Source organism: Gavialis gangeticus, unplaced genomic scaffold (genome assembly GCF_001723915.1).
Source record: "Gavialis gangeticus isolate Ggan-Ray unplaced genomic scaffold, GavGan_comp1, whole genome shotgun sequence".
NCBI classification, from domain to species: domain Eukaryota; kingdom Metazoa; phylum Chordata; order Crocodylia; family Gavialidae; genus Gavialis; species Gavialis gangeticus.
Genome location: NW_017729027.1, coordinates 10200509 through 10209076, shown reverse-complemented (window position 1 = coordinate 10209076; position 8568 = coordinate 10200509). Strand labels below are relative to the sequence as shown.

Below are 8568 nucleotides of genomic sequence, written 5' to 3'. Positions count from 1 at the left end.
AATAGGTAACATCAAAGACGTGGCAGGCGAGACCGAGGGTGCTTTATTGCCAACTTGGCATGGCAGGGGGTGTTGGAGAGATCACAGCCGCTCCTAGGACCCTGCGCCGTGACACACATAAATTTATTTATTTATTTATTTTGGAATGTGGTCCGTACATTGATAGAACTGGGAGTTATACTTGAGCAATACTAGCTAATTTATCCTACAATGTACTTTAAAACAAATCTAAATGTAACGGGTTTTAAGTACAGAATATATATATTCTGCATTTCATTTTTGTAATGATACTCATTTAGCTGGAATTGTCCTGCATATAACATGTTATTATTCCTTATGTCTCCTTGATCTTAAAAATATTTTGTACCAACAATTTAATAACGTCCATACTTAAAAGCAATTCAGGTTTGCATATTTTGAAATATAATTTAAGAAGCATATTCTCTGTCATAACAACTCTTGTTTAAGAGAACACTGCTTTAGACCAGGGTGGGTAAAATATGGTCCACAGACTGGATCCAGCCTGCAGTATGCCCCTCAGCCCCACCCAGCCCAGGCGCAGGAGGCAGCCTGGGCTGTGGCATGTGCAGCTGGTCCCATGCCTCTGGATGCACAGTGGGGCTGAGGCAATGCAGGAACTGGACTCCACTTCCTGCCAGCCCCAGCAGTGGCAGCACCTTCCGGTTGCTGCTGCCAGTATCACTGCGACTGCTGGTCACCCTGTATCCACCAGCAGGGCCACTGGATGGAGCAAGTTGGTGGGGTCTCATGCAGGACATGCCTGGCCTGTCAGATGTGTTGGGTTCATGGGCTATGGGAGAGTGGTGTCTGGGAGTAGGATGATGGGCAGGGCTGGGGCTGGGATTGCAGGGTGGTGACAGCACTGGGCCATGGCCCAGGATAGAGCCATGATCTACTGCCCACACATCCCTACAATGGGTGCTGGTTCCATGGGCAGGTGTGTGCTGGGAGCGAATCATGGCTCTGCCCCAAGCCCTGAATTTGTGCTGCCACCACCTCAGCCCTGACCTTGGCTGCAGTCCCACTCCTGGATGTCATGCCCTGCCCACCCACAGCCCAATCCCATCTGCTTGGCTGAGTGTACCCTGCTTATGGAGACCCTGGGGCTGGGCCAGGATTGCTGGACAGTGGCAGCACAGGGCCAGCCTCCAGGGCAGAGCCACTTCAGGAGTTTTGCTGAGTTGTTGTGGGGGATGAGGGGAGGGTGCTGACCCAGGCTATAATAGCTCACCAGATCTCCCCAAGTGGCCTTCTGGCCCATATAATTGCCAACCCCTGCTTTAGGCATAATTAAGATTTAGTTTTATTATTCATTTATAACATGTATTCCTTAACAGTAAAGTAAGGTCTGTATGTCTGATATGATCCTTCCATAAAAGTATAAAGAAGAAATTAAAATATTTTTTGCTGGATGTACTCACAGTAAGAATGCCAAAAATCTTGGGGATTGCAGTTGGTTTGAAGTTCATTTTACACATGGAAGTAATAAGACTTCAATAAAGAGTCCAGTTGGAGTAGATGGTAAGTTTCCATATAGTTTTTCCATCCTTTCTGTGAGGTCTCTCATCCTACAAAAAAGGCAAATAAAGAACAGATAGGTCATTTCTGAAGAGACATCATTACAAACATCTCATCTAAACAAATGGGTGTGAGCCAAAATGGTGGATCAGTACTCTCTTGAATCATAGGGAAATTTGATATTGAAATTAAACTTCATAGCGTGGAGCCTCTTTAAGAACAAAATGGTCTGAAAGCAGAATATGGTGGTTCATTCATTGAGGAAGGACTCCAAGCTGTCAAGTGCAGAGCATTTATAATACAAAGGACATATTACCCAATTAAACAGTCATTCCCTAATAAAACAAAAGGGAGAAAATGAGATGAGAGTAATTTTGCAAAGAGACTTAGCTTTGAGATTACATGCAGCTTTGTAAAAGGAGATCAATGCAAATAGTTGCATGGGTAAGAACCAGTCCCTTTATCTTTTTTTAGCATTCTCTCTGCATTAGCAAAATAGCCTAACAAATCTCCTTATCTGTCGTCAGACTACTATCCTGCATCTCAAGTCTTATGATGCAAGTGGCAAGATTCTCAAAAAAATTTAGGCATAGTAATTCTAAGCATTCCTCTGCCTAGAAAGAAGTTAGTCACCAGCTCCAGGAATTTAATTAAAACATCCAAGTTAGGTACATAGAATCATAGAAAATTAGGGTTGGAAGGGACTTCAGGAAGTCATCTAGTTCAATCCCCTGCTCAAAGCAGGATCACTGCCAGTTATATCATCCCAGGCAAGGCTTTGTCTACCCAGGTCTTAAAAACTTCTAAGGATGGAAATTCTACAACCTCTGTAGGCAGTCTGTTCCTGTGTTATACTACCCTTCTAGTGAGAAAAATTTTACTAATAGCTAATGTAAATTTATGTTGCTGCAACTTGAGACCATTGCTTCTTGTTCTGTCATCTGCCACCACTAAGAACACTCTAGCTCCATCCTTTCTGGAACCACCCTTCAGGTAGTTGAAGGCTGCTATTGTTATAAGTTGCTTGTCCTTTAAATGGGGAGAGCTACATACCTAGGAGTGGGATTCCCAGCACTGAGTTGGGGAACAGCTAAGCCAACCAATAGGAAACAGTGAAGCATCTACAAAGCTGACTGTCTCCTGACCATCTGCAATAGGCATCTACCCTACATTAAGCAACTATGGGTACATGCACACCTTCACCATACCTGATCTATGAACTTGCAGCTTATTTCAGTTTCCCAGTTGTAGTTTGGGTGCAGTGTGTGCCTACAGTTGCTGGTGCTGAGAGCTATGCAGGAAACACAATCCAAGTAAGTCAGGGTGGAATCAGGGGAGCTAGTAGGGCTTTGGGGGGCAGGTTTGGCTGGTCTGGGGAATGTAGTTGGCAAGATTGGCGATGATGGGGGAGCTGGCAGAGGGGTTGGTGGGTCTGCTGGGGGGAGAGGGGGTGTGGGGCATTGTCCATCCAAAGCTGGGGAGTTTTGGGTGGGGGCTAAAAATCATAGAATCATAGTAGTGGAAGAGACCCCAAAGGATCATGGCGTCCAGCCCCCTGCATGAGCAGGAAAGACATCTGGGGTCAGGTGACCCCAGCCAGGTGACAGCCCAGTTTTCTCTTGAAGACTTCTAGGGTAAGTGATTGCATTACCTCTGTGGGGAGCTTGTTCCATAGTCTGGACACCCTAGTTGTGAAGAATTTTTTCTAATGTTCAGCCTGAAACTATCTTTCAGGAATTAGTGGCCATTGTTTCTAGTTTTCCCCCAGGGCGCCCTGGTGAACAGTTGTTCACTGAGCCCCTGATGTACGCCTCTGATATAGCGGTAAGCTGCAGTCAGGCTCCCTCTCAGCCTTCTTTCCTTAAGGCTGAAGAGTCCAAGATCCCTCAGCCTCTCCCCATATGCCTTGCCATGCAAGTCTCTGATCATATGGATGGCTCTTCTCTGGACCTTTTCGAGCTTTAGCACATCCTTGTTGAAGTACAGCTCCCAGAACTGGACACTACTCCAGCCGTGACCACACCAATGTTGAGGAAAGCGGGAGAATCACTTCTTTGGATTTACTGGAGATGCATTGATTGATGCATGCCCGAGTTTTATTGGCCCTAGCAGTTACTGGGTCACATTGCCAGCTCATATTCATGCTGGGGTCTATTGTTACCCCCAGATCCCTTTCATTTGTAGTGCTGGTCAGGTTAGCGATGCCCAGTCTGTAGATGTGCTGGGGGTTCTTCCTTCCCAGATGCAGCACTTTGCATTTCTCTACATTGAAGCTCATCTGGTTCCGTTCTGCCCAACATGCCAGCCTGTCTAGGTCTGCTTGTGTATGCAACCTATCTGTAGGTGTGTCCACACAAACCCATATCTTGGTGTTGTCTGTCAACTTGGCCAGTGGGCTTTTCACCCCTTCATCCAGGTCATTAATGAAGATGTTGAATAGCACTGGGCCAAATACTGACCTCTGGGGTATGCCGCTGCCCACATCTTGCCAGGAGATACCCAACCACCTTGACTGGGCTATGGAAATGTCTGGCTTGAACGTCTTTACAGATCAGTACTTAGATTGACATAACCTTAGGTAGGTTGATCCAAGTGTAATGTCTTCATAAACTGTAAGTGATGCTGCCTAATAAGTCTCTTCATGTACAAATGACTAGCTTTCTTTTTTTAAAACATAGGGGAGAAGTGGTGTTGCCCATATATTGTATGATAGATCACACATAAGTGTTGACATGGAGGGGTATAACTCCACCCCATCCCCCACCACTGCTGAGAGCTTACTCTGGCCATGCTGCAGCCCCATGTCCCACTGTCAGTGCAGAAATTGTGCTGCTGCTGCCCTTGCTGCTGCCAGGTCCTGGCTCTTGACAGGCTGCAGTCCCACACCCCACTGTCAGCACAGAAACCTGGAAGGACATGGGCCCCCTATGGCCCACCACGTCACCTAAGTTTTGTATAATAGGCTAGCAATTAGAATTCTCACCCTGGAAGTAGGAGGTCAATGTTCTAGGCCCCACTTAGCTTGAGAAGTTTCAAATTCGTATTTGCTACATCCCAAATGAATGCCCTATCCACCAGACATAATATGGGAACAAGCTTTAGTTAAAGCAACCCTGCTACCATTTTGAAGTGTGGCATGCTGAATGCATGAGATACTGTGGGCAGTTTCCCCGACCCCAGAGCACATGTAAAGATGCCCACTGGGAGTCCAGTGGAAACAGAAAACAATGGGAATGAGTGAAATGAGAAGGAAGTCTAGGGTTCAAGTTTCTTTATCTGGGGAAATCCAATTACGTCAGCAGGATGTGAATTCATTTCCCCCAATTGTAATAAGGTCATGGAAAAAACTGTATTGTGCTGTGTTGTAAAAATGGTGCTGGCTCCTTTTGGCTCAGTGTTCAGAGTTCTTAAGTGGCAGGTTTTATGTGGCGCTTTACCTGGGGAGGTTGTGGTGGGAGAATGCATTGGGAACTTTATCCTCCTCCTTTGCCTGCTCTCCACAAGGGCTATTTAGAAAGGCAGAAAGCTCAAGGGTGCACCAAAGCCACCAAGTTGCCTGGGAGGAGACAGGATCTGGGCAGCTGGAAATTCAGAAGTGAACTAGACTTCACAAAAGGGTTGCTCTTTTGAATGTATGGTGATTGTAACAGAAAATGATTATAGTTCAACTGTCAGTATTGTTAACAGTTTTGGGGGCTCATCACTTGGCAAAGCAATTCAGTATGATGTGGACATGGACAGGACTCAATATAGCTGTCTCTAGGGTGCAAGGCAATGGTATGCTGAATCTTAATTATGCCTAAAGCATGGGTTGGCGGTTATTATGCTACACTAGCTTCTGTCCTGTGCTGTCCTGTCATTGAGTTGTATTAATGCAGCACTGTGTGGGCCAGTAGGCCCTGCCTCTCACTAATGGGGCTTCCAGTTCTGAGGGCTAGGATGTGTAGGAGTCATACCATGTATTTCAGTTTGATATTGACTTGTGTATATATATCTTTAGATCTTCATCTTTAAGGTGGAAGTATAATGATTACCTATTTAGATTATAAACTCTTTGGAATTGTCTATTACTTCATAGATGTACATTGCACAATGGGTCTCAATTTCAGGTGTATGAATGCAGTGATATCCTAGTGTAATAGCTTGTAATGAAACTGAAGGAGAAATGATTGGATGATTTTTGTCCAAAACATTCCAGAAACAAGTAAAACAGCATAGTTGAGATTGTCATTCAAAGCCATCAATTTGAAAGCGACCTAATTCCGAAGAATGTTGTCATAGAAGAAAGATACAAAACAAGCAAGCTTGAGCAAAGTAATTTCAGCATTACAGACATTTACTGAAAGAGGTTCAGTAATTTCAGCCTTACAGACATGTAAAATAGAATAACTTTGCTTTTGAGATTGGACAGAGACTATTTTAAACAAAGTTAATTTTATGTTTAGCTTGCAAAACTGAATGAAGAGATTTCACATTCCCTAACCTTAAAACTACCAAATCAATTTTGATCTAGAAAATCTTTTCCCCCCTCCCCAAGCATTACATGACTTGGGAAGCTTAGATGCTCTAAACAACTCCACAACAGCACTTTGGTCAGAATTTGAAGTTGAGGTCATTTTGACCTGAGACATTCTTAGCTGGTAGTTTGTATGGCCTATTTGAACATGATCTTCTCATGTGATAACTTTGAAAATCCAAGGTTCAATTCAAGCAGTGGAGTACAAATCAGTGGTTTCTTTTTGGTTCTAGAGAATAATCTGTAATCTTGCAGTGAATCCCACTTAGAATTTATTGATACCTAAATAGGATGTTTAAAAAAAAGGTATCTGTTCTGATTAGTTTATTACAGGGAAATATCTCCAGAGTAATCAACCTTTGTTCATATGTCAAGTTTCTCACTATCTGACTGACTGTATGTGCTGAAGTAGTCTGTCTTTGATTTTGTCATTGGTTTATGGTTGCAATGCAGAAATCTTTAAGAATTTCTGTGCCTAGTTTGACATGTAAGAAAAAAAGGATATTGATAGTAATAAGATACGTGTGCTTCACAAGAATTATCTGTAATCATTTTGCCTTTGGTTCATCTGAAAAATACACTTACTGCTCTGGAACTTTTTCCCTCTAGTTCATTAGAAGGATGGCACAAGGCAGTACAGCTTCTTTTGTATGGAGAGTATGTATGCCATGTACCATTCCAGTCTTTCAAGCTACTAGAATTGGCAGTATCCCCTTCTCCTTTGGTCAAATAAAGAAAGAGGTTTGAAAGTGGCCATCATCAGATTATTTCAGAGAATTATAGAAAATCAGGGTTGGAAGTGACCTCAGGAGGTCATCTAGTCCAACCCCCTGCTCAAAGCAAGACCATCCCCAACTAGATCAGCCCAGCCAAGGCTATGTCTACCGGATCTTAAAAACCTCCAAGGATGAAGATTCCACAACCTCTCTAGGTAACCTGTTCCAGTACTTAATATCCCCCTAGTGAGAGAGCTTTTCCTAATATCTAACCTAAACTTCCCGTACTGAAACTTAAGACCATTGCTCTGTGTTGTGTTATCTGCCACTACTGAGAACAGTTTAGCCCTATCCTTTTTGGAACCACCCTTCAGGGAGTTGAAGGCTGCTATTAAATACCCCCTCAGTCTTCTCTTCTGCAAACTAAATAAGCCCAGTTCCTTCAGCCTGTCCTCTGAATTAATGTGCCCCAGCCCCCTATTTTTGTTGTTTCTCCAGTTTGGCTACATCCATGGGTAACTGGTGCCTCCTGAGTCAGATGGGACACTTTCCCTCCCAGCAGACAGCCAGCAACTCGGGGAGTCCCCCCATGGCTGATCCCGCCGACCCGCAAGTGGCATCAGTGAGTGGCTGGCACTTCCAGGTGACCGTGATTGGCCATGAGGGAACCACTTCTCCTGGCACCCCAACTTCCTAGCTGGTGCTCTCAGGGGGGCACCAACACTCTCATCTTCCCCTCCCTGCACAGGAATGCAGGCTGCCAGGGGGTGTATCAGTGCTCTCAGGGGGTGGACGTGTACCTCAGGAACCACCTATACATCACCACTGTCTACATCCTTTCTGTAGTGGGGACCCCAAAACTGGACACAGTACTCCATATGTGCCCTCACCAGTGCCAAATACAGGGGAAGAATCACTTCTCTTACTCTGTTGGCAACACTCATACTAACGCAGCCCAGTATGCCATTAGCATTCTTCTCAATAAGGTCACACTATTGGCTCATATTCAGCTTATTGTCCACTATAACCTCCAAGTCCTTTTCTGCAGAGTTACTACTTAGTCAGTTGATCCTCAGCTGGTACTGGTGCATGGGATAGTTCTGTCCTAAGTGCAGGATTTTGCACTTCTCTTTATTGAGCTTCATGAGATTTCTTTTGGTCCAATCCTCCAATTTGTCGAGGTGTCTCCTAGTTCTAGCCCTACTCTTCAGTGCATCTATTCCTTCCCCTAGCTTGGTGTCATCTGCACACTTGGTGAAGGTGAACTCCGTTCCATCTTCCAGGTTGTCGATGAAGATATTGCACAAGATATTCAACAGGCCCCAGGACTGACCCCTGGGGTACTCCACCTGATACCAGCTGCCAACTAAACATGGAGCCATTGATTACTACACTTTGAGACTCACAATCCAGCCAGTTTTCTATTCACCTTACAGTCCTTTCATCCAACGTGTACTTTTTTAGGTTGCTTGTGAGAATGCTGTGGCAGACTATCTCAAAAGGCTTTCTAAAGTCAAGGTGTATCATGTTGCTCTTCCTGCATCCACAGAGCCAGTTATCTCATTATAGAAGGTAATCAGATTGCTCAGGCATGGCTTGTCCTTGGTGAATCCATGCTGACTGTACCTAAATACCACATTCTCTTCCAAGTGTTTAGAAATGGATTCCTGAATCCTGCCCCCTTTTCTTAAAGATGGGAACTATATATGCCCTTTTCCATTCACTTTAGGTGGAATTGTGTCGAAATTTCATAGTTTTATAGTTGGTAGGGTCGGAAGGGACATGAGCAGATCAGCT

At 44.5% G+C, this 8568-nt stretch overlaps 1 protein-coding gene across 3 annotated transcripts in view; it reads left to right on the top strand.

The window, feature by feature from the left end:
• BCKDHB (branched chain keto acid dehydrogenase E1 subunit beta) overlaps positions 1 to 8568 on the top strand; it is a 395605-nt gene that overhangs the window by 274779 nt on the left and 112258 nt on the right. The window lies entirely within an intron of this gene.